This window comes from Patiria miniata, unplaced genomic scaffold, assembly GCF_015706575.1.
Source record: "Patiria miniata isolate m_02_andy unplaced genomic scaffold, ASM1570657v1 HiC_scaffold_9, whole genome shotgun sequence".
In the NCBI taxonomy this organism is placed as follows: domain Eukaryota; kingdom Metazoa; phylum Echinodermata; class Asteroidea; order Valvatida; family Asterinidae; genus Patiria; species Patiria miniata.
In genome coordinates this window covers 25081020-25107432 of record NW_024037076.1, presented here as the reverse complement: position 1 = coordinate 25107432, position 26413 = coordinate 25081020, and the positions used below count along the sequence as shown (strand labels likewise).

General features: G+C 41.4%; 1 protein-coding gene across 1 annotated transcript in view; it reads left to right on the top strand.

The window, feature by feature from the left end:
- Nucleotides 1-1086: 1086 nt before the first annotated feature.
- Nucleotides 1087-26413, top strand: part of LOC119720599 — a 41051-nt gene continuing 15724 nt past the window's right edge. Inside the window, exon 1 of the mRNA XM_038190330.1 lies at nucleotides 1087-1159. The gene's annotated coding sequence lies outside the window, so the exon portion shown is untranslated. The remainder of the gene's footprint in view (nucleotides 1160-26413) is intronic.

Genomic DNA, 26413 nt, shown 5'->3' with positions numbered 1-26413 from the left:
ATACAAAACTGTACATGACATAATGGAATCCACCACTGACGCACTGGTTGACATTCATGGACTTGCTACACATGGCTTGAACACAATAGCAGTACAGTAAGCTAGGCAAAATCAATCGGATACCCCTAGCACTGCTTCAGGCCATAAGGCCCAAGTCCATCATACTCCACCAATATTTAGTCACGCCAGGCCTCCTGGACCAAGTCCCCCCAAATCCACCAAAATGGGGGGTGGAGGGGGGTGGATTTTGATGGAGTTGGGTTGGTTAGGGTTAACAGAAATTCCATAAAGGTACATGTAGTCATAAGTACAATACATTTCTAGAGATATTGTCAGATAGAAAATATCACACGAGGACTCAATAAAGGTATTGTGGATAGAACAAGAAGTTATCCTGCACTACTAACCCTTACCCTTAGTAGTTCCCCAGGACTACCCTGCTCAATCCAACAGAGTCCTACGGTTACTCATATGCATTTCCTGCTCAACCCAACACAGTCCCACACAATCCAACTTGCCAAGTTGTTGGGCACCCGATAACATAAAATGACTGGCATGCTCAATCCAACAGAATTCAACTGTGCCTTATTTTTCTGTTTCCTGCTGGATCCAACAGAGACCAACTTGGCGTTATTTTCCAGTTCCCAACAGAATCTGACTCTGATTAGTAAATACACAGGAATTTAGGACTGTGTGTATTACAATGACTGCATGGCATTCTCACCCGAATAAGTTCCAGAGTTAATGTACGATGGTTGCCATGTTGAGCTGTATGGTACAGAGCAGTGAGGCTGACCTGCGTGCAGTGGTCTGCATATAAAAGAAGCTGTGGAAATAAAAGGAAAAACGTACACATACATCCCAGTGTCACTTGCCCCCGTGCTTCACTTGCCTTTCAGCCTTTTTTAACACAAGATCTAATTATGTCAACAACGGCCCCTCGACTCTTGTTTGCCTATTCCCCCTCTCCACCTGTACTAATAAAATACAAGCTGCACTTCGATGTGCCTTGATTGGCTGAAAAACCCAGGTAGTGCAGTAACAAGAGTGCAGTCCTTCATGTATTTAACCTTGCTTTTTACTTTTATCTTTCGTCACTTTGCAGGCCCCATTTGTTACACCGGGAGACTGGCCCTATAAGAACCGAGTGGACAACAAGGTAAGAAAATATTCATTGATGGTCATTAACCAAGACCGACCCCCCCCCCCCCCACAGATCCCTTCAAAATCCATTGAGTTTTGGAAAATTTTGTAGGATTGAGGAAGGTACTGGTAGAGCCCAGCCTCTATTACTTTACATGGGGCTTGATTCACCTTGAAACTTGGAAGGTACATGTACAAAGAGTGTGCCATTGGTGTCATACACAGTGAAGGATTTTGTAGGATTGAGGAAGGTACCGGTAGAGGCCCAGCCTCTATTACTTCACATGGGGCTTGATTCACCTTGAAACTTGGTAGGTACAAAGAGTGTGCCATTGGTGTCATACACAGGGGAGGATTTTGTAGGATTGAGGAAGGTAGAGCCCAGCCTCTATTACTTCACATGGGGCTTGATTCACCTTGAAACTTGGTACCTAGGTACAAAGAGTGTGCCATTGAGTTCCTGCACCGTGGAGGATTTTGTAGGATTGAATGAGGCATTAGGCAGAGCCCAGCTATCGCTGCTTTCCATGGGACTTGATGCCCAATTGCAAATTGAAGTGCAGAGAATGGGGTTTTGGGTCTCTCTGCACATTGATGGATTTTGGAAGATTTGGGAAAATGTGTTGTAACTTGGTCCTTGCTATGCCAACTTTGTTCTGTGTCATTTGTAGAGTTACTTTTTTTGTTTTAACTCGAACTACTTGTAACCAGGGTCCATCAAATTCTTCAAGCAGGTTTTGCAGGATTTTGATAGATTTTGATTGATAGAAGTACAAAAATGAGGAATGCATTAGAGAATATTACTGCACATTGTGGGATTAAGGCTGATTTGGGGAAGCTTCTCAGGCAAAGATTTAATAGGATTAATGTCCCAAGTCGATGTTTTGCAATCAACTTTCCAATTTTGCTGCGATCCTGTTCCATGCCATCACATCCTCAGAGTACATAACTAGATTTGCTAGTTCTTGCGCCTGTTTGGTGATAGTGCTCTGTAATTAGACTAGTGCGCTGTACTCAGATGCAATGACCGCGCTAAATAATGAAACCCGGGCAGCCCACACATTCAACCACTGTGGTTCCGTCAAAAAAGGTTGGACTACTCGGGTCCAAACCACCAGCGTGTGGCACCTTTCATTGCCTGGTGGAGGGCTGAGCATCCATCATCCTGTCGACCCTAGTCTTGCATCTCTTACTCTCCATATTGTACCCTCATCCTTCCCTTCTTTGTATAATTCATGACGTTAATCCTGCCATCGCCTCCAAGTCATCCTGCGCCTCGTCCATCTCGTTTTATTAAATCCTCCCGGTGGTAAGGGACCCCCACTCCAGACTTGAAAAATTGCCTGTCTTTTTTTTTGTGTGGATACAACCTCTTGTCTGCTTTTTGATTACTTTAAGAACTCCATTCCATGGTAATCCAAAGCGATTAATAATGAATTATGAGTTCGGTGCCCTCGACTGGGAAAGGGGGGGGGGCCTAGCTAGCGAACTGTGGCGGTGGTTTGGGGGATATTAAGCGAGCTATGGTGGTTGCTTGGGAAAGTGTACTAGTGCAGAAATATTTTCCCTACTAGGCCCCTGGGCCTGGCGCATGGTATTTTACGAGCCTGTATTTTATTTTCAAGGTTTTTCAAGTCCTGAACTTGCATAGAAGCACAGGCAGATTCCTTTTATTTTGACTAACCTGCTCCAGGGGCAGCATTTAAAAAGTAATTTCAATTTACTACAAAAGTGTTTACCAGGCCTTTAGAATATACAACCCTGGGCCCAATTACATTGCTGTTCCAACCATGGAATTCTGCACTTCAGTGTTTCAGTGCTTTTCGTTGGGAACGCAGGAACTCTTTGCATGAAGTGTCTTGCTGGCCAGTGAAATGCATGTATACATGTACATGTACAATTGTTGATGGCACAATTGCTGCTATAGTTAGCAAAGTCTCTTTGTTTTCGGTAAAAATTGAAGAATAAAATTTGACCCATATCATGCCGAGTAATGGGTTGCCAAAAAAAAATAATAATAATCAAAATGTTACACCTAAGCTTTATGTACAATTTAAGGGGATCTCCGTTTTACAAGCTCTGTTTTTCTTTGGAGACCTCACCTCCTCCACTTGTTTAATCAAAGTTTGATAATGACATGTACCCGATACATGTTCTGTTATTTCCAATGAAGTGAATAAGTGGAAAATAAATGAACTGAACTGAACTGAACAATGTTTGTATGCTGCTTCTAACTTCTAACAAAAATAAGAGATATATTTAGCTCAGTTAAACTAAATAAAAGTAAAAACAAATGCCATTTTTTTCCCCTGCTTGACGTTTACAGGCTGCTGTACTCCATGAAACATGGCCTTGGTGCCCTTTTAGTAGGCTTACTTTGTCTGACTCGCAACAGTTTGCGCGATGGCATATGTTCGCGGAGTTGCCATAAAAACAAAACAAAGGCTTACATGTAGTAGAGAGGATATTGAACTTCAATGCGTTAGTTTGTTTCTGCAATATGCAATTAACAAAAAAAAAACCCACATGCATTCACCAATCAGCATGCTCGTTTAAATTGCCATACGGTACATGTGCATACAGTGGAAGGTTTGATTGTTCAGTGCGCCCTGACCGTTAAAATTGACTCCACGTTAAAAGCGGTGAAGGTTAATGGCAAATTAATATGAATCAACATTGGCTACCGGTACCGTTAAGTACTTGTATGAATGTTGGGCTCCAGAAAAGCCGTGAATAAACTGATTACACACGGATGAGTGCACTGCCAAGGCTATGGCCACAGTTTTTTGCCCTGAAACAAGGCTGAGGTTATTGTTATGAATCTTCGTTTCTGGTAATGAAACCAAGGATTGCTAAAAAAATTCCCTACTGGCACTGTAGCTCGCAAGCCTGAAGAAACCCGTCAGAGAGAAGACAATGAGAAGAATTTACAGTTTTAGAGGTGGGAGGAAAACACCTAGAAGAATATTCTGGGAGAAACCCAAGGAATCAGGTAGGGACTGAAAACCCAATCCACATGTTGGCCCAGGCGGGATTCGAACCCGGGTCACTGCGTTTTTCAGCTGAAGTCTTGCACACATTTTTGACGACTTGTTGATTTTACGTGTAAATAAAATTATGATGCACTGATGTCATAATGTACTACGTGTAGCAAATTTAAGAATGTTGGGTGGTGAAACTTTTTTTATTGAATATGTATGGGGAAAAAAGTTGATACATGTATACCTGAACTGCATTGTGAATCATTACCCATGACAATTACAACAATCAAAATTTAAACTTTGGAGATGTACTGGGCACAGATGTGTTTTCGTCATGCTTACTGAATTTCTCATTAGGTTTGCGAAAAGTTCAACACACAACAAAACAAATTTTCTGGCTATGTTACATACCACGTGTACGTGCGAACATGTAGGTTACTGCAAAAACTACGATACACGTACATTTTGTAAATGAAAACCCTAACTTCCTGCTCACATGTAGTTTCACTAAGTAGAAGACCATGTCCATCAAAATCCATCACTCATTCTGCTTCGCATAATGCTTCTGGACCAAATCCATTGAAATCCACCACTGGTGCTGGTGGATTTTGATGGATGTACCTGGTAGGACACATGGCTTATCTGCCAAAATCCCCCAAAATGGGGGGATGGATTTTGATAGAATTGGTAAGGTTAGTGTGAATTAATGGAAATTTCTGTGGGATATGATAAAAGTTAGCGGACGAAAAGTACATTGTAATTTAATAGTATTTTTTGGCGGGGTCGGGGGAAGAAAGCTTCAAAAATCTAGATCAGTGACCCAAAAGGGCAATGCTGTCTCTTTAAGCCCTTCAAAACTACCTCGTTACATAAGCCGACCCTGTTTTTTCTTTTCCTGTTACTCACGTCATTTTACCAACAAGGGTATATGGCACTTCCATGACACTCCGTAACAGCTGAGTCCGTCCGTTAATCATTCATTACTGAAGTATGCCTGCGGTGAATCTAAATGCCGAGCGTCCGTTCCGTTCTTTGGCCGTCGAGTATGGTCTTGTTACCCGATCTACCGGTACATGTATGTGCACGCAGCCCCAACTGCCTGGGGAAAACACATTGGCTTGGCACGACATGCCTGCACCGAGCCCTTGGGTGCCAATTTCACAACTTGGGCAAATTTTTGTGATTTGTGCAAAAAGGGGCCTTTTACTGGGGGAAAAAGCAACAAATTCATCTGCTGTACATTGACATTGTGGACAGCCAGTATATGTATCATGTATGTCAAGCAAAACTTTGCTTTAGTTGAAGGTATAAACAATCGGTGATACAGTTATAAAATTTACTTGCGACATTTGCATTAGCTGTAATTTTCAGAAATGGATGGATTTGGGGTTTGTATTTTACAGTGCATAGTAAATAATGTAACACTGACTTGTTTGAAGTTTTGTGTTCATGAGATGCTAGAAAACCCAAGAAACAAAATGCTGTTCTTGTAGTCTGGATCCCTGACCCTACTTTAGACAAAATGGAGCAATATAAAGACATCCGTGGAATTGTCAGGTCAGGGAACCAGATTAGCTGGCTTGCACCCGTTAACGGATGTGTAACCGATTGCACACAAAATGTTGACTAACTAAATTTAATAAATTGGGGGCAGTATTTGAAAAAAAATAAGCTTTTTCCAACGATTGTCAACTGACCATCGTTGGAAATTGATACCAAAATTCCACTTTTCTTAAAAATGACAGCACACCAGGTGCCATGATTTCACAGGATGCCTGAGACTATTATTCATCTAGAGTTAGAGGTATTTCATAATAATTTGGTAGTTTTGTGTTTAGATGTTTGCATCTTAAACATGAATGACCTTTCAAATAAATATGAAATTTGCAAGTTTTGAAGAGGTTAGAGAGATATTCGACAAGAAAGGAGTTTGAATTTTTGTAAAGGTTTACAACAATCAAACCAAATATACATGTACCGTAATTTTCGGAATATCTGCAAATTAAGATTTGAAGTCGGCGTATCAGCCGCACCGACCGCAGCAGTTTCAATTTTGTAGGGCCTCCAAATTCTAGTCAAAATGCTCTGAACCAGTTCCATTTACACTACAGAAGCTAAAAAATGGGCCACAAAAGTTATATCAAATCATTTACAATCGATACTCTTACAAACAAATATGGAAATTGATGATGAGAAATATACAACGGGAATTGCTGCCTGCTGCCCCGTCCGGTCCCGGCCTTAAAAGTTAACCAATTATTTTCCAAGAAAACAAGAATAAAAAAGAAAACGGGAAAACTCAAGTGCAACCAAACGTCTTGAAAAAAAAATACTAACCATTATTGGTAGCCTTCCAACATCTCAAATTGTCACGGAGCTCCCCTCCGTCGCTAGTCTCTGAGATTGCCCCCCCCCCCCCATCAACAGACCCAATTATGTCATCCGCATCCACTGTCAATATAATATGGAGCTATCTGGACAGTATCATCAGGGAAAACGTGTAGCCTCGAGCAAACAGAACAGCATGACTACAGAACGTAATTGTAACAAAAAAAATAATAAATTAAGGAACTTTTTTGCGTGCCATGTCTCCAAGATTGCTTATTATGCTTAATGGTTGTGAAGCAATTGCGGGCAGATGGCCAAAATTACTTGTAAATTTGGAAACTGTACGATTTTTTTAAAGCATGTAGATGAGGCTGGTGGTGAGCAAATATGCTTGTTTCAAGTAAGCAAGTTAGTAGGCTAGCAAGTGAGCAAAGTATTAAGCTAGAAATTTGCAAGGGAAAGTGGTAATTACAAAATGGTTATGTACAACCGACGGGCATATGACCTTTTTGCATATGTGTGCGGTACAACATAATTTTGTTTCACCTAAAAATTTGTCATTCTATAAATTAGGTGAATCAGAATGGCCTGGACCCAAATTAAAGAAAATATTTAAAAATATGTAGCAATTATCAAAACAAGTGCAAATGAGATATGTTATAGGCTGGTATGTTGGACATATTTGGTGAAAGTTTTGTATCCATTGTACCAATTTGAAGAAAAGCGTTAAAAGAACACACACAAAAACACTCTGACCACGGTTCCTTGGTTCAACAAATTTATTGAAATCGCGTACCGGTGTGACTGCATTTCAAACACATCTCAATGTATTCTTCTTCAAAGAGTGATTATATGTAAAGTAACAACCTACTCAACAAATATAAATAGTATGATTTTTTTAATGAAACATGAATGGCAAATTACAAACTTCAGAAGTAACAGCACAAATATAAAATGTAGAACCTTAAATTTATCGATGACACAAATACCAGGAATTCAGATAACCTACCTTCCATGCTGTAAACTGCTTTTCACATTTCCATCTAAACTTTCCACTTAATTATTAACTCGTAAATATTTAAAGGTTTAGGTTTCTTGTGTGGAGGGGGCAGATTGCATGCCATGGTGCAGCATAAGGAGTTGTAATCTGTTATAACAGGCCTGACGAGTTCCTGAACAAACCCGTTCCTGTCTCCCCCCCCCCCCCCTTGTGATAACAACAGCCAGTGCCAAATTAATTTAATTTCTCTTTGTGGATTCAGCGATATTGTTTTTCATCTTTGCAATGTCAGTGCTTGAAATAAATACCCCCGAAATCCCTATCACGTTGCAACTCGTATCGCATGTCCCTGGCTTTCCAACGTCCAACGTGGCTGCCTGGCACTGCGCCAGAAAACTGGGGGGGGGGGGGGGGGGTAACCTTGCCTTTGGGCTGTTTTTATATAATAACGCCAATGAAATTCAAATAACGAGGATTAGTTTACCAGGGCCTTTGCATTAAGGCGAATGGGCAGGAAAATTGATAGCAGATGACGGAATAGATATAACACACATTGATTCATGTTCTTGGGCCTTCCGGCACGGAATGCATGCACTCGTCATGCCGAGGCCGTCGAAAGTCTTGTTGCCCGCGTCTCCTTGAGCCTGGGTAAACATCATTATCTGTCGGGGATCAGACTATAGTGGAGTAGCCTGCCTCGGTGAAATCCTGCCCATAATTGCCTGTCTTCACCAAACAAAATCCGTTAGTTTGCAGGAATGATGAGAGGACTGGATCCCTACATACACTGAGTGTATATCCGTGGAGATATAAAATATATCCCAGGAAATGGGGGCAAAGTCAGGGATTCTCTCTATTTTTTTTTTTTTTTTTTATCACGAGTGGCAAGGAAGCCACGGTTGTGAACCCGTTGTAACCTATTTACATGTAAATTGAAATTGACACTGGTTTAATTTATGCATTGATTTGACCCTTCATTCTGCAATTTCGTAAGGATTAAGTTATAGAAAAAAAACAGGAATATGGAATCCTTTTCCCCAGATTTACAAATTTGTTATTTATATCGTTGTATTTTAGAATTGGATATACATGTAAATGTATTATTTTTTATGTACATGAACGTGTATGCAGTGTTTAAAGTTAGTGCTGCTATACATGGACACATGCCTGTGTTCACATTCTTGTTCCGTAGCTGTGGGGACTGTACAAGTCTTGTCCCATGGTATTATGGGGACCGAAGGCGCTATGAGGACAGCAGAAATCCCCATAACTCAGTCCAAATTCCACAACAATAAAAAACTTCCTAGTAACGCGGTGACGGCCTGCCCACTAGATTCAAACTAGCAAGCAGCCCCCCCCCCCTCCGTAACACCCCCCCCCCCAGCAAGCTTGGTGGTCAAGTGGTTAAGACATCTGCACTAGTAAGCAGGAGGTTGTGGGTTCGAGTCCCAGCAACTGTCAAAGAGCACTGGATGTACATGTACATGTTCAGCGCTCATGAAAAATTATGCCAGTTACAAAATACATGTAGATCAAGGGGAGAAAAACCCAATCACTAAAACTGAATAAACTTATGCATGCACATTACATAATGTATATCGAATGAAAAAAAGGCACCCCCCCCAAAAAAAAAACCCCAAAAGGACTGAAAGAGAAGAATATGTATTCCAGTTCTGCAAGTACACTAGAACTTGGAGGGGCATGCATTCAAATGATGGTCTCATTGGGCAATCGCTGGGTTGCATGGGCGTTGCACTCGCACGGAAATTCTATAAATATTTTAATGACGCACTGCATACAACGTAAATTCCCCCCCCCCCCCCCCATCCGTAATTGCACTTCACTAAATCCTTTGGCAATAAACGTCGGCGTGTTTTATCGTCTTGAGTAGTAAAGTATGGATGATAGCCATTGACCTTCTTTGAAATCCTCAACAAATTGACTCTCAGACCCCATTTATTTATTTTTTTCTCCTTGAAAGTACTGAAATAATGGTTGTTTCCCATTAACAGACGTCATCCGTTATAGGTCGATTTATCCAGCCACCGGTAAATGCCCTAAATATTAAGAGGTTTGGGGTAATTATGCATATCTGCTCTAGTTTGTTTCTGTTTTGTTTCGTTTTTAAAAGGTTTTCAAAATGCAAGGAGCCAAACCTCAAAAATATCTCACGGGTGTATTTCAATTTTGTTTTTTTGTATTTTTTGTGGTGAACACCGGAGACGGAACGATCAAGAAGAAATTACAAATCAAAAGCTCGCTGAAGGCGACCTGCACATGTGCAATCATACTTGATTGAACACGCATCACGTCATCGAACCCCCAGATCCCCAGGTCTCGCCAATACATTTGCGCTGCGTGATGGGACCGCCGGCCAGGCCTGTCTGTACATGTCCGGCAGAGTGTACAAAAACGTACATGCGTAGAACCCGTCCGTGCGTCACGTTTGGTCAGCCCGTCCCTATCAGTTTCCACTCCATATAAACGTATGTAAGTCAATTAACTGGTCCCCTCAATTACGTTTCTGTAGCCAGGTCCACTGGCCTTGATCGGTATCCGTATCTATGCATACTGTTCCGCACTCGGAACGATTGCAAATTGAACCAATAGGGGGCCTGCTGCTTTTACATGTAAGGCCCTTTGTTTGAGATGATGCTGAAGACCAGACGAGCAATTCCAATCGATTTCTTCATGCGTCGCGGCGCTCTGATGCGTTTTCGGAGAAATTCCCACTCCATGCGTCGTACTGCTTTTTTTAGTCTAGCGAGTGGTCAAGTTAATTTTATTTTTCCCCTCCATTAAATTAGATTACTTTCGAGGTCAGGGAAGGCAAGGGGCAGTAATGGAGAGTAGTTATGTGTTTTCAAACCTTGTAGTACATGTACACGTTGTTTATTTCTGTGCCTCTCCTGTTCTTTGGACTGATGAGGAAATCATTCAAAACCATGATTTACTAGGAACCATACCCATCCTGACACATTCCAACACCATATGGGAAACTACACGTATTTCTGACTTTGATTCTGGAGGTGTGCTAACCCAATGTAAAAGACTCTCAGTTTAGGGGTACTGTGCCCATCCTGACAGATTCCAACAAAACATGCCGTTGGGGTTTGATGGGTTGAGTTCTGTTAGGGTTTAAGTCAAATACCGGTAACTTTCCATATGTACATTACTATATTTGTTGGAATCCTGAAATCTGAAAAACAATGTGTTTTTTCCTGGTGTATTTTTGTCCAGCCACTTCAAGTAATCGTGTAGACCATGTCTCCTGTGAGGTTATATGTACATGTATGTACCGGGTATTTTATAGGCAACAGAAAGGCGACCCAAACATTTGTGAGGCGATCAAGCTAAATGAGTCGTTTGTCGACCCTGGTCAAAAAAAAAAATTATTACAGATTTGAAAAGAGCACAATCTCAGCATTACTGCTTTGAAAACCGCATGCTGATACCATCTTTAGTTTAAAAATTATGGAAGTCGGAACACCAAGAGATGTGATGAAGTGATTTGATGAAGTGGCCCTATTTTGGCCTGTATCTCCAAATGAAAATTCCCGACAAATGACTCGCATAGCTTGATCGCATCACATTTAAAGCATCTTTGTAAATGTGTGTCAGCACTCAAAATCATTCAGTACAGAAGAGAACAGTTTGCTGAAACTAAGTTGGCGACACCGAACCACAACATCCAATTTTCAAATGTTGCAAGGTCTTTGGCTCCGTGCACAAGTACCCCCTCAACGGTAAGGAAGGGAGAGTTGGGGGAGACCACTGGAGTGGGGGAGAAATTCAAACGCACTGATAATGACGCTTGACGCTCACCCGAAAGACGCCATTGCTTTGTGTGTATTCAGAATAACATTGGTCGTGCGTACTTCGCGGTATATACGCGTGCGAACCAGTACGCGCACGCGGTGTGTCCTGTCCACCGGACTCTCGCAAGTGGTAAGCAAAGCGCCCTCTCTTGTTCTCGCACAGAGCCCATAGCAAACTGAATAATAGTCAGTGACACCTTTTTTGTGTGCATATTTGTGGCAATGAACATCTCACTCACAAAACTAACGGCAAAAACAAGTCAATCATTCTGTCTTAATTTTATTATTTTCTATCGAATTTGCTTTTCCTCCCTCCCCCCCCCCCCCCCTTTGCAGCTTCTGATATAATGCACCAAGCACTTCAATTTGTAATTAATGTCATAAATCATGATGCTTTCATATTTTGTCCGTATTGTGCACAGGCACGGGTTTTCTAACCCCCCAACCCTTTCTCGCAAGTTAATGCTTTCAGCAATAATCACAGTATTGTTAAACCATAGTAACCGTTATTCGGCCCGCTCCAGGCTAAAAATTTCTAAGGTTAAAAATTCCAACTTGGGAAGCTCTAATGGGCCTTGAATTTCCTGTGTACGTCATAAATCATTCCACTATCGAAAAGGCTGCAGCTTTTTTCTCTAGTTTTTTTTTCTTTTCTTCTTTTCTTTTCATGCTCTTCTAACCACTTATGAGCAAATGTGTTCTAGTATTCATTTTTCAATTTTTGAGAGCACACTGAAGGAACAGATTATAAAATGGGTTAAGTACATGTACAGACAGTGGTGTGTTTCGGGTGTTTTTTGTCGTTGTAGATTTTCCATTTTTGTAGACTTTCTTCAATTTTAATGAAGTTGTTTTGCATCAGGGATTGACTGTTTGCAAAATGTATCTGAATGAGCCAAATTGCACCAAACGGAAGGGATAGCGTATCTGTTCAATGTTTTTTTTTTTTAAAAGGTCTCTTTGGACAAGTTGTTTTGCCTTGACTTGTCTGTCAGTGCAGAACGACAAACTTTGTGTATTAAAAAAAAAAAATATTTTCTGTTCGAAATACTTTGGAATGCAGAATTCTCTGTTCCCTTGTGAAGTCAGACCCTACAGTTCTTTGTTGGCATTTCAACAAAATTGATTTCAAATAAAAGATGGCTACAATTGAACGAATACAGCAGGGCAAGGTTGCTGGAGGAACACAGGAAACAAGGTTCTTTCATAAAAATTTTTTTTTTCCCTAAATAGTTCTAAATTGTCTTTTTTTCCCCAGTGATCTACAATTGCCATAGATCCTTATACCTATTTTTAACTTACAACACAGCTGATATTTTGGCACGAGAATAAATCCTTTTACCGTACATCCGGCAAAGGAATACTTTCCACAAACGAAACCATTGTGAAACTGCAGCCTCGGAGAGTGTAATTTTTCGGTTCATGGGTTGTTAGTTTTGGATTTAGGGTGTGTTTTCTTTTTTTACGGGAGAATGAAAACAAGCCGCCTTGTGTTCTTGTGTCATCGGGCAAATCTCTGCTACTCGTGGCAGTTTGTCCCTTTGTGTCGGATGGGTCACTTATAGTGTCTTACTTGACCATGTACAGAGCTTTATAAAAAGCTTGCATGCAAGGTTTTCTATACTTTGCTCATTTACATGTACGTGTACATGGGCATGACCATTTTGCAGGAAGACTAGCACAAGTTAGTCCAGCACAACACTCACCACTTATTTTTCGTATACATAGGCCTACCCTTTCCTTCCAAGCCTACAAGAAAATCCCTTAAGCAACTTTCATTTGCATTTATGTACATGTACAACGAATAGCCTTTTTACTTCATAAACACACCGTTGTACTGTTGTAAACACACTGCTGTAAATTATCCTAGTACATCATGAAAGCTGTGGTTATCTGCATCATTATTCACTTTTGTAGCCCCCTAGAGGCAGCGAAAGACTTGTGCCCTCAAAGTACCGGTACTTGTACTTTTTGAGGGCACATTTAGGTCTATTTTGTGTTGCATTGCCTGAGTTACGGTGCATTCCCTGCTCGCGAATATTGCAGAAAATGTGCTTTGCTGTTTTTGAAGCCAGCTGGGAATAGTAACAGTGTGTACATGCACATGTAGAGGTGCGATGTTGGCTTGCACCAAGTTCAAAATTATTTACTTAGCTCTCAAATATTACAAACCTTCTGCTCATGGACATCCAGGCATGTGACCATAGTATGCTCACGAGGCCCCCTTCAATGGAGAAACCATTTGTACATACTACAGTACCGTACAAAGCAACTGCCCTGAGACAGGTTTTCTGAACATTAGCTAGCACAATGCTTTCGCCATTGAAGGGGGCCGTTGTAATAGAACTACTGCTGTGCAAAATGCCAAGATGGCTCTGATCGAGGGACCATTACAAAAACCTGTTCCCGAGATTGGCTTAATAGTGCAGGCCACTTGTCTACATCTGTAATGTTCAGCGACACGCATACGCTGTAAAGCTACCTGAAAGCTTGTTGCCATTAGCCCGCTACAGTCTATGATGCGACCGGTCAGGTCTCATTTGCTTGCCCAGCGTTGCAGAACCTGACTCGAGTAATAAACGTGCTTGGAAAGGATTAAACAGGCCCCGCATCCGGGGGTTGGGCCGCGAATAAGACGTACGGAGGTGTATTAGGAATAAACATGTCAGTGTTGTCAGCTAGGTCCCCTGGAATGCACTTTTTTGACTTCGGCGACAGTGCGTTTATTATAGAAAAGGGCAAGGAGAGAAGCTAATGTACAATTGGGAAACCTTTAACCATCTGTTTACATAATATGTTGTGTCTCTTTCTAGGAATTTTGTCAGGGTCTAACTAAAAAAATGTGATTTTTGAGTAGTGCTTTTCAGAATGTCTCATAGTGGTTTGAAATAATTACCCCTGTTCATCAGGCCATGAGATGTGTGTTATGCAGCAACTTAAGATTAGAGCAATCTGGTCTTTACCCTTAAATGAGAGGCGATTGTGGTAAAGTGTCTTGCCCAAGAACACAAGCACCATGAACTCTGCCACACTCACTGGGCCGCTTCTGCCTGTTTTGTTAATGATCATCATAACAGGGCCAGATGCTGCATCAAGCATGTACTCTGGACATGCATTCACTCACTTGGAAGGCGCGCTCATCAAAAATGACATTAAAGTGAATAATACATGGGGCTGAGATTAAAAAACTAATAGGGTTTATTGTGTACTTTTCACATTCTAAAAAATGTTAGTCATGTCATAGGGGGTAGGACTGGAATTTTCCACAAAAGCTTAAAAGCTTTGAAGGGCCCCTGAACGAGCCAGATGCTCATATTTTTTTCGGTTTTTCTCTTTGAAGCGTCCATTTCCATCAAGTGCCGTTGATATAATGCCTCCAAAATAACTATAAATCATCGGTGCTCGTGATGTGCCCGAGCCAACCGACCAATCGCCGCGGACAGTTACGAACGATAATTGCCCATTTGCTCATAATGGATGCACGCTACCTGCGCATTATGTACTCCCTCGTTTTTGATAAAATAACTCATTTGTGAAAAGGTCAATGTGTAGCTCATTGTGCATGCGTTGTTTATCTTGGATCAATAGTGCCGTCGTTGAAGCGAGAAAAGCAGGGCACCCCTCAGAGGAAAAACAAAAACAAAAATAAAATCCCTGTATCGGGAGATATATAGGAGGTGGTGGGGGGGGGGGGGGGGTAGGGGGCGGGAGTTGAAGTCGCGCACGCGGGCGGCTGCGTTCTGGAGTGGTGTTAACGAGGTAGAAAGCAAACCTCAATTGCTGTCACGATACCTGCTTAACAGCCACCCTTCCGGTACTTGTCAGTTCCGTTGAAACAAAACAAAAAAAGAGAGAAAAAAAATCATGAAGTCGAGGAAAACGCTACCCGATTACGACTCTTTCGTGATGAGTCTGCTACTATTCCTTGTACACGTAGATCGGTTTCCCCTTTCTACCCTCCATTTGGGAAAAAAAATTGTGTAATCTTCCTTCTTTGCAGAAACCATGGCTACTGCATGATCTGCAAATACATTAAAAGGCCGTTCGCAAAGTGACTTTTTTCCCATCCAGTCGTGGCAGAGGCAAATGTGGAATGATGCAGTTGTTTGTTAATAGACCACTGAAGGAGAATACGTGTGTATCCTATGTGTTTTTATCTGTTTTTACCCTTAAAAAGGTGTGCACACATACTAGCATGTTAAAATTTACATCAATTGGCAGAGGTTCATTACGAATACATAGTACCGGTACATGTGTTTCAATTATTTCAGTTCACGCTTCATTTGGACTCGCACACGTACATTGTACGTCATTGCTGAATCTTACACATGTACATGTAGGTGCAAGGTACATGTACATGTTAAATGTCACAGAGGTACATGTACTAGGACATGTAGAAAATGTAGGTGCTATGTACAAAAATGTAGGTGCTATGTACATGTAGAAAATGTAGGTGCTGTGTACGAAAATGTAGGTGCTACATGTATGTACATGAAGGTGCTATGTACATGTACGTACGTGCATGTACCGGTACATGTTACAGAGGTACATGTACTAGGACATGTAGAAAATGTAGGTGCTATGTACGAAAATGTAGGTGCTATGTACATGTAGAAAATGTAGGTGCTATGTAGAAAATGTAGGTGCTATGTACATGTAGGTGCTATGTACGCACATGTACCGGCATGTACATGTTACAGAGGTACATGTACTAGGACATGTAGAAAATGTAGGTGCTATGTACCAAAATGTAGGTGCTATGTACATGTAGAAAATGTAGGTGCTATATAGAAAATGTAGGTGCTATGTACATGTAGGTGCTATGTACGTACGTGCATGTACATGTTACAGAGGTACATGTACTAGGACATGTAGAAAATGAAAAATACATGTAAGTTGGACGCTAAATTGCCAAATGAATTAAACAGAATTTAAAAGTATGTCAATGTCTGATTGTCTGAAATGGCGTTCAGTGATACATGTATGTCACTTCCTTCAAGTGCTCTGAAATGTTTTATTCCCCGAGCAGGAAAAATGTCACACTTTGGACTTTGAGTTTATAAAATGGTCCACCAATATGTAAGTAGGCATGTTGGTTAAGAAATGATTTCTCTTCAATTGCATACATTGACAAATGTTCATGTAATGGATATGATCAGATAAAAAGATGTTTCCCCAATGGACTGATTGATAAAGTGATTTTCCATTTAGCCTCTTCCAAGCAAACAAATTATGCGATCATTACGCGCTAACATTCTCCCCTCCATTCGGCATGTGTGGGACTGTCAATGAATCATAACTCGGAACATGTGCACATTCCGTGTCTGGCTCGAAATGACCTCAACGGATTAACCCTATTTGCGAGAACCGAGAAATTCCTGTTCAAAAAAAAAAAAAAATGAAAAAAAAATGAATGTTTCAACCTGTGTATTTCTTTCAGTAAATATTGTTTTTATTTGTGTCCTTCCTGTTTTGTAATCCTGGTCCTTTTTTGTATGGCTGTGGAATGTGAGTTGCTAGGTTTTTTGTTTTGAGGAAGGATTTCGTGTCAGAATTGATGTGATATGAATACTTGTACATGTAACATCAACATCATTGTTACTTTACGTTCTGTTGAGAGTTCCAGTTAATTTCTTGCAAAATCCCCATCAAAGGGCCACTTGTACACAATCACTTACCTGGTATTATACAGGGTGGTGCGAAAAGAAGGAAACCCACTTTTGACAGGAATTTTATCCTAATTACTTAACTTATTTGAACTGTTTTATTTTTATAATGTAGTGAAGTATAGCTCTGAAAAATAGGTCTTGGGCTGGACCTTGTGTTGTGCTCAGCCGTGCATAAATTTAGGCCTACATTATCCTTGAAATCCTCCGCACTGCTCCAAGATGTCACTGGCTCTGCCTCAACATATTGACAGCGATTGCTGGAGGATTTTGCAGGATTGAGGCAGTGGTCACCCCCTCCAAGAAATAACAGAGGATTTTGCAGGATTGAGGCTGTGTGCAATTTTTACATGGAGGCAGTTGGAGGATTTTGCAGGATTGAGGTTGCATCCTAGCAAAAATGCCTAGGGAGTTATGGTTAATTATAAATTAATGGCACAATTTTTTTTTTTTTAACTCTTTCTTCAAGATGCTCAATTTCCCCTCCCTCGTTCCTTGCTTTCCTCTAAATTGTAATAGCCATCAGTAGAGTGCAGTCATTGTCTGCCTCTCATTATTTGTACTAGGATGCTGCATGGCAGTAAACCTTTGAATTCACTACCTTCAAATGTCATGGACGTTGCAGCAAATTAAAGGACAATGAAGAAGCTTGGAAGAAACCTACATGCAGCTCATAGTGGGAGGAAATGAAACACGAAATACACATTAAATCAATTTGGAAACAGATTGGTTAAAATTGGTGCATTTCTGGCTGTTTAAGGCCAGCAGTCGTGCCTCATGGCCGTAATTTGATTTCTTTCCTTTTCAATCTCCCCCCCCCCCCCCAAAAAAAAACTTGCAATGTAACAGAGAAAAAAATGCAGCACGGTAATAATTGCCAAAGAAATTTACAAGTCTGGCTTTTTGCCCAGTGACATTGAGAGCTTTACGCGTCACACACATAAAGTTGAATCACAGCCTGAGCAGGAGGACCACAGAGACCGTCTTTATATTGGTCTGCAGCAATACTACCCTTTTAATGAAATCAACTGGATCCATATATCATTTTTTTTATAGCCAACTGCGGTAGAATTGCACGCTGTGTCTCTATCCGGCAGATGAAATAGTCAGGTTTTGAGTTCCAAGGGACTATAAGAGTTTGCTTCTTTTTTTTTCTTCTGTTCGTGCTTTAACCGTTAATCAAGCCACATCTCTCACCGAAAGCTTTGGACGGAATCCCGGAAAATGGAAGGCTCTGTCCGGGGAGATCAATCTTAAATTACATTTTTATTTTTTGGGGGGGTTTGGTTTGTTAGGCTGTGGGAATACTGCAGGCAGAGTGCTTCCGGGATGTTTTTTTTATTTGTCGATTTTGTGCCAGCCTCGTTTTTTGGGTCGCTTATCACTCCTTGGCAGAGATTGCGCCGAACGTAAAGTCCATAAGCCACTGGTTTGATTTGAAGTTAACCCTAGCCCTGGGACCTGTGTGTACATTTACATTTCTACAGAGTGCAGTGTACTGGCTGCACGCTGCACTTTCCCTCCCTCATAAGAGAACCCCCCCCCCCCCCCCGCCACCCCCTCACCTAACCGCACTTTCCCTCTTAAAATTCTCCAGCCGCTCTTTGGCGGACTTTATCTCTCTCCCCGCTCACAGGGATGTGGGGACCGTAATCTCCTTAATACAGCCTGTTAACATTTTCCCCGCTGTCTCTCTAGCTCTCTCCAGCTCTCTCTAGCTCTCTCTGCTTTGCGGCTGGGCGGGCTGGCGTTGTTGCTTGGGATGCGCAATAGTGCATTCACACGTGGTTGATGTGTTTAACCAAGTATCCGTCAAACAGTTCGGACGAGAAGAGAGAGAGAGAAAAAACCTAATAGCTCCTCGAGATATGCAGCTGGCCCAACATGTAGTCACCGTGTAACGTGTTCAAGGAGTTTCAGTCATCAGTTTAAAGATGCAGGGAAAAATACTTCATTCAGCAAGTTGTTTTTTTTATAATGTAGCGGTCGGTAGTTTTGCATTGACAAGATAACACCGGTATTTGTTAGCTTTCGCGGAGCGCGGTGAAAGGTAGCTGTCACTGTCGTATCAATTAGAAGTTTGTTTCGAGTGTTTGGAAACGATAATAACTTCAGAGGAGTTAATTGCCTGTGCCTGGGTTTTCTCTCAAGCTGACACTTGTGGACAGTCAAAGCATATGCAATTATTTCCATGGACCCAATACTTTGTACGTGTAATGATTTCATCTCCCAATACAGGAAGTAACGTAAACAGGCCAATTATGAGATGAGTTCAGCTGCAGCAAGTTCGAAACTATTATGGCCTTTTGTTGCCTGCCGATATAACTTGAAAAATAATAAGCACACGGAGTATTAAATTATTTTGTTGGAATAGAACTACGACAAACAAATGCTGGTGGCAATTCAAGAACATGTACATGTTCTTGAAGTTAAAAAGGGTGATTTCGAGTAGATCTATGCGTGACTTTGAAAACGCTTAACTTTTTTGCTGACATGAAATGAATTTTGTGTTGAACCATCACGCATGTTTTGCGTGAGCGCTACTGAACAGATACCAGCAATTATTGAATAATTATTCATCTTACTGCCTTCCGTTGCCATCGCGATCATCAAGTGATTTGATGAACGTCGCAAAGTGGGCGTTAATGGTTCTTTAAAAAAAAAAAAAGCTTAGAAAACAGTGCCTAGAAAAATTCATTAAAACTTTCGCAATGTCCTTGAAGAGCAGATGATGTGCACTGTATGCCAGGGTTGAAGAATGTAGCCAGCCGACAAAGACGTCCGATGCCGCGCGCCCTTGAGAAGCAGATGAGCCGAGCAAACATGTGCTCGGTCGGAAGAAAACTGTGACTGACAAGTTCAGGAACATGTTTGGACAGCAATTAAAAACATTCAAGGTCGCCAATTACCGGTACAGGCAAGGAGATCTGCAGTCATGCACTGGATGCTTCTCATTTGAATTGATTCAACATATTCAGCAACATCCTTCCAAAAAACCTCCAAAATGTTCTTTGCAAAATGGAGGATATTGCAGGATTGAGGCTATATGGCAAAAGTGTGTGGCTGATTTCGAAGGATGCACTGTGTCAAGGTCTTGGGCCGGACCTTTTGTTGTTTATGCTTTAGTTAGTCCGCGTGTTGTTTGCAATCCATTACACACCGATGAATGGGTACAAGCCAGCTAGACTAGTTCCCTGACCTTACAATTCCCTGACGTCTATATTGCTCCGTTTCATCTGAAGTGGGGTCAGGGAACTAGACTACAGGAACAGGATTGTTTTTCTTGGTTTTTCCAGCATCAAAACTTCAAACAAGGCAGTGTAACAATAATTGCTATAAAATACTACCCCCCCCCCCAAATCCATCCATTTCTGAAAATTACAGCAAAAGGAAATGTTGTAAGTCCTTTAACCCTTACCACTTTTACTAGAAAGTATCCTGAATCTGCCAAAATCCACCTATTGTGTCATGCACAAAAAATTTGGTGTTGGTGATTGCTCAGTATGGAGGTATCCTGAATCCATCCAAATTCTGCAGTTCCGCTAAGCTTACAATCCTGATTCCATCAATTCAACAGGGGTATGGATTTTGATGGATTCAGGGAGTTTAGGGATAAGGAGTAAACACTAGTGTAGTACATGTACTTGAATGTGAATTTGTTGGTGCTATGCAAGTGCGTGGAACCACTTAGCTTGGTCCAATTTCGTGTAGCCGATTAGCACAGATTTTGCTAAGCAGGAAAAATATGTGCTTAGCAAAAGTCGGTTACCGGCCAACATGTCATGCAATGTACACTGTTTGTGACTGGTTCCCCGCAGATATTCACTTAGCATATTAACTTCCGCTTAGTAGCGCCTTGAAATTAAACCCTGGTGGTTGCACTCTTGTGCCTCGGAGCCTCACCATGCGATCCTGATTGGGGACCAGGCCTTCATTAATAAGCATCAGAGCTCAAGCAGGCGTTAAAAAGCAAGCAGCATGGGCCAGGCCTCGTCGGTTCTGTTTCAGCGAGTGAGGTTCCTTGATCTCCGTCCAATCTGGCACTGATCTCTGGCTGGCGCCGCGCTCCAGCAAGTACAGTCAACCCCGAGCCGTAGGGTTCGTGATGAATTTAAATCACGAGCTGGTGTGAAAGGGGGTGCTTAATAACGAGAGATGGTGCTTTCATCGAGCCTTTAAATTTCCATTAACATTCAAATCGTTTGTCAAGGAAACAGTACGCCCCTCCTCCTTTTTTTAGTTTTTTAAACACCTGTCCTTGTAATTGGCAACTATTTTGCTGTTGGATTTCGAAATACAAATAAATAAAATACAAATTTTTAAAAAACATTTTCTAAATGAGCTTTTTTTAAATATCTTCATGGGACAAAACAGCCAAACTGGTTCATAAATTAAGGACTTTTATAAACTTAACCCTAACAGAACTCAACCCATCAAACCCCAATGGCACGTTTTGTTGGAATCTGTCAGGATGGGTACAGTACCCCTAAACTGACAGTCTTTTACATTGGGTTGGGCACACCTCCAGAATCAACGTCAAAAATATGTGTGTGTAGTTTCCAATATGGTGTTGGAATTTTCCAGGATGGGTATGGTTCCTAGTAAATCATGCTATGGAGTTAGGGTTAATGAGATAATAAAATTAAAATAAAACCAAACAAACAGGATAACAACTTGTTTATGCTATTTATCTGAACAAATCTTCTTCTTTTTTTAGTGTGCGCTATATAACTTTGGCACATGACAAAATATCCGAATTGTTTCTTTTCTTTAGGGAATTTAAATATTTGTATTTAGTTTCGGCCCTTTCGGCGACAAAGTCTACAGTGTGCGCTGCCTCCGATGTAAATCTTAAGCCAAGATTTGCACTGTATCCAGTTACTCTTAGGTAGGTGGAGTTGGGTCACTGAATGTCAGAAGGATATCATAAGGGCTACTTTGCTTCTTTAGGATAATATCAGAAAGGGTAACCTGAGGATGTTAGGGACAATTCCACCGAAAAGTAGACACAGCAACAAAAGTGGAAAATTTATGAAATCTTCAAAACTACGAGCAACACAACCTCAAATGTGGTATCGAGTTAAAGACCTTTCATTTGAGTGGTGTGCCAGTAAGATGGAATATGGTCAATTTAGTTTTGTATAAAAAAAACATGGGGGGGAAAATTATGGATTTTACATGTAGGTGGTCATTTTGGTGTCTTCTTTTCACATGAAAAAAGCAACTGTTAAACATTACTTGAGGATAATATAAGGATATCATAAGGGTTACTTTAGGATAATCTTGGGGTTTCTTTGCATGAGGTTGATTCCAAAACAACCCAGTAATTTGCACGTGCGGATTTTCTCATCAAGGGACATAAGCTGCCCGAAGCCAGACTGTCTTCTGCATTATCAAGAAAGTTATTTTGCGACAGACTTTCGGCTCCTGGGATATTGAAGTCACCTCTTCCTTTTTTTCTGTTTTCCTTACGATTAGTCAGTCCCTATCACCGTCACAATTCCATTTACATGGTAATTTTAATACATGCTGTCGCCAGCTCGACATTTCAAGGTGTCCACGTACCTGAAAAGAAAAAAACCCTTAACATTTCAACCCACGTGTGAGGCCACCGTCAGGGGCGTCGCCAACCCTCGGATGTCAGGCTCATTTGCATATCCGGGGCATTAACCGCGCGGCCGTGACGGCATCGTCCTCGAGAAAGATAATGATTGTCAAACCCAAGGAGAGAAATAATGAAAAAAGATAAAAAAAAGGCAGCATAATGAGCTGGCAGGAAGCGTCCGGAAGTTCACGGTCACTCTTAGGGGGGTTTCCTCTTTCCACTCCAGGCCGACCGAGCGCCGAGTGCGTGTCGCCTCTCGCCCACTTCCCTTACGTTTAAAGACGGTCTCACTTTCCCTCACTCACACCTAGTGTTGGGTTTCTCACTTGTGTTTCTTTAGGTGTGCGTGTGAGCATGTGTCAGCACCCTGGGGGGAGAATACGCACATAGATGCCTCGGGGAAGAAGGCGTGATTTTAAATATTTTCATTTTTTTTATTCTGTGTATCATATTTCTAAGGTGCATCCTTAGAGCTTGTTGCCTGTCATAACAAGTGGGCTCCGATTTCTTCGCTCCATAATGATGCCGATAAATATACATACGTTTTAGACGAGCACATGATTGCAATATGTTACGCAAATGCTTTTCTAGCCATGCATGGATCTTTTGCGTCCAGCAGACATCTTTGTGGGGTTTTTGTCACTTTAATTCAGTAACAATGTAGGAGCAACAGGTCTGTACATGCATCCATGTAGAATTAATGGGCACACCTCAAAAAATGATGGCTGTAATTATTTGAAGTTTAAAAGTGTCCTTAAAACACTGTGGCAAGTCCTGCACAGATTCAAATTTTGAACATATACATAAGTTCAGTTACTTCACAGTTGAATGTCTGACATTTGTTCTCCAACACTGGCAAATTACATTCTTAAAATTGTCCGCGCAAGTGGTGCGTTGGTTTCTATTACAACCGAGAGTGCAAGCTACGAAAAACAAATGTGTTGGAAACAAGGCACAAAATGAAAGAGAGTTACTTGTCACGTGCTGAAACATCAGCCTGAAGAGTTGTTAAGTTCTGCAACATCAGCCTGCAAACACTATCGGCAAGAAAAGGGCGCGTAGTTTTCCAGACTTCTGCTGAGTCTGTTCTAAAACTGGGCACACACAAAATAGAATCTACCCCCCACATGGGCCCCTCACCACCCTCCTCCCCCCACCCTTCCCCCACCCTTAGCCCCCTAGGCCCTTTTGGCTAGGAACCATCCTTAATCCTCCAAATCCTCTATTATTTCTTGAATGGTCCTTGGAGGGGTGGCCACTGCCTCAGTCCTGCAAAATCCTCCAGCAGTCACTGTCAATATGTTGAGGCACAGCCAGTGACATCCTGGAGCAGTGCGGTGGATTTCAAGTATAATGTCGGCCTAAATTTATGCACGGCTGAGCATAAACTACACACAGTCCGGCCCGAGACCTTGACACAGTGCATCCTCCAAAACCAGCCGCACATTTTTGCCATGTGAGCGTCAATCCTACAAAATCCTTTATTTTGCAAAGAGGATTTGGGAAGATTTCTAGCAATTAAATTAGTGGGCATGTACATGTATTTGTTGGAAGGAATAATTGAAGAACATGTAACTAGACGTGTGGATTGAAGTTCCCTACTACGGTACATGTATGTCTGCAAAACCTTAATTGAAAAAGGAAACGGGGACATTTAGACCCAGAAATCTGCTCAGTGTAGAAAATATTTGCTTAACAAAAACAGGTCACTGGCCAAAATTCCATGCAATGTCAATAGCTTGTGAATGGTATCCTGCTGAGTTTTGCTTAGTACCGTACACCAATTTCCTTAGCGATATAAAATTGGGCCCAGCCAAAATGCTTCTGTTTGCTACTGGGAGTGTCATAATGGGAAAAAAAAGTTTGCAAAAATTACGCTCGTTTCGATGTTTACTCACCTCGTTATTAGTGTCATCCATTGGCATTATCAACTGCAGCCTTTTGTTAATGATTCAACCAGTGACAATAACTTCTCAATTTGGACCCCTGCGTACTAATTACGCCCCGCATTCTGTACAATGTAAACTCTGTATACCGACGACCTGTCCTCCCCGTGTTAATCAATAACGTCAGCGATACCCGGGCACTTTCAATAGTGCCATTAATGAAGAGTGTCAGATGCAACTGTGAGAAGTGGCGTAACTGCCGTACCTGACACGATTACGTGCCGCGCGCTAATTACTTGACACAATTTCAACGCATGTGCCCACACATGAACAGTAATTGTACATGTGCTTCTTATAAATAAAGTACATACATGGGCGTACATGTACAGTGTATGTATACATTAGAATTGAAAAAATGTGAACAGAATGAACGAAGGGTGGCCTACACCTCAGACAATTTTGTGATGAAAGTGCTTATTTCGGATGGTTTTATTAAAGAAGTGCTTAAAATTCAGGTGTTCCTACAAAATGTCTTATTTCTTTCTGGTAAGGAAACAATGAATTCCCGTCAAGTGCCAAAAATCCTGTATCTCACAAGCCTGAAGGAAAGCGTTGTGAGAAGACGAAATTTCCATGGAAAATTCTGTGGATGTTCTGAGGAATATGCAAGGAATATGGCAGGGACTGAAAAAAACCACACCCCAATCCACATGTTGAACTGGGCGAGATCGAACCCGGGCCATAGAGGTGGAAGGCAAGGAAAGGACCACTGCGCAAACCCGACTTCCCAATCCATTTTAGCACAAAGCCCTTGTGACATCTTACGCAAGCATTATCTGCACAACAAAACGTAACTTGTGAAACCACTCTTAACTATTTTGTCATTATTCATGAAATCAATTCCGCAAGGCAAGACTGCTAGATGCACCAGTTTTCTCAAAGGGTTTCGAGGCAAAATATCTTCTAGGCTATCCACAGATAACCTTAGAATCCGAGGATACAGGTTTAGCAGATTTGACCTTGTTTGGAATAATTGTCCGGCCAGGATCTAAGAATCGATCTGGCTCGAGCCGCATGCATATAAAAGCACCGGTACCCAGGCAGTCATGAATATATACAATCATGTTTATTTTACCATTGCACAGATAAGGAAACCGGTTGTTAAGTTTAGGTTTACTTTTTATTTCTGTTTCGATTACTGAAGTGAAATTGACTGTCCTCTGGGGCTCTGCATCGCGCCTTTTACAGAATAATTGATTCTCCCGAACGTGGTGACACACGTCAAACCAACCAAAATGAGTAATCAAGTTTGAACAAAACAAAACAAAGTATGTAAATGGTTAAACATTAAATTCACATCTTGTCCATTTTTGTTTGAAACTTTTTTCTCACTGAGTTTCCCATTGTCTTTCCTCTTCCCTTTTAAAAATATATCTCTACTGTAATCGACACTTTAAACTTCACTCGTTTTTTTAACAGGAAACTTCTTGAATCTTACAAAATTCTCCTTGGAACAAAAACCGATTGTACAAAAATGTACCTTAACTTATACATGTACACTGTACCTCAAGGGTCGTCAGCCTTAAATAAACGAAAGTGGCTTTACTTGTTAGTTCATGAAATAACATAATCACTCAATATTATTCAATGCTTGATTCATTGGCCTTTGGTTTTATGCTTGGACCCCATCCCCACACCCCCCCCCCCTCCCCCACAGAAGTTTGTATTTGCCTGCAATCGAGGACTCCCTATTGTCCCTCTTTTATTTGTACTCTAACTTTTTAGGAAGACCTCCCATATGTTTTGTCCGCGATCGTAAATTGTGGACCTTCGGGAGATGGCGGACCCATTGTCCTCTATTGTTCAACGTCCCCTATTGAATCCAGAAACAAACTCCACGTCCCCACACCCACCCCCCATTTGAACAAAAATCCTGAATCTAAACTGACACGACTTGGACGTAGCTTATCTAGCAATGGTACAATG